The following is a 672-nucleotide window of genomic DNA, read 5'->3' as shown; positions in this document are numbered from 1 at the left end:
TATATATATATGTGTGTGTGTGCGTGTGTGTACCCGTAGAATAAAATGTAGAAACTTGCATGTGTGTTTTACATTTCTTTATGGGTAAGTGAAACTCGAACCGAGATAAAGCAAAAAATAATAAAACCCTCTGAGATGGAAAAATAACCAACGGTCACTCGAGGGAATCGAACCCACGACCTCGGTAAACATGACACATCTTTCACCGAATTGGTCTTCTGAGCGTCTCCAGTGAGAGGTTATTTGTATTGGAAGTCATAAGAATTTATATACTTGAAAGAGCGTGAAGTAATTCTGGTTTTTTTTTTTTTTTTGGTGGTGGGGACGATGAAAACCGAAGCAGAAAAAACTATAAATATCCAGAGAGTATTTTTAATCAAAAATTTACATACCTTATAATTTGCAACATGTAGTGCATTCTTAGACACTTGTAAGTGGCCTCGTTAGAAGTACGATTCACTAACTCTACTTCGCAGCAATTATCTATAACTGCGACGAGAAGCCTTCATTTAAAAAATAAAAATCGTATATGTCAGAAGTGGGATTCGAACCCACGCCGAGATGACCCGACTGCGACCTGAACGCAGCGCCTTAGACCGCTCGGCCATCCTGACATACTGACCATGATATTAACATTTTAACATTTTATCAGTAATAAGATAAAGAGTAGTA

At 37.6% G+C, this 672-nt stretch overlaps 1 non-coding gene across 1 annotated transcript; it reads right to left on the bottom strand.

The window, feature by feature from the left end:
• Positions 1-530: 530 nt before the first annotated feature.
• Positions 531-614, bottom strand: Trnal-cag (transfer RNA leucine (anticodon CAG)). The gene has a single exon. It is a non-coding gene; the product is annotated as a tRNA-Leu (tRNA).
• Between the last annotated feature and the right edge of the window lie 58 nt (positions 615-672).

The sequence above is a fragment of the Octopus bimaculoides genome, unplaced genomic scaffold, assembly GCF_001194135.2.
Source record: "Octopus bimaculoides isolate UCB-OBI-ISO-001 unplaced genomic scaffold, ASM119413v2 Scaffold_21862, whole genome shotgun sequence".
Taxonomy (NCBI): Eukaryota; Metazoa; Mollusca; class Cephalopoda; order Octopoda; family Octopodidae; genus Octopus; species Octopus bimaculoides.
Note: the sequence above shows the minus strand (reverse complement) of the source record. Positions and strands in the feature narration are given on the sequence as shown.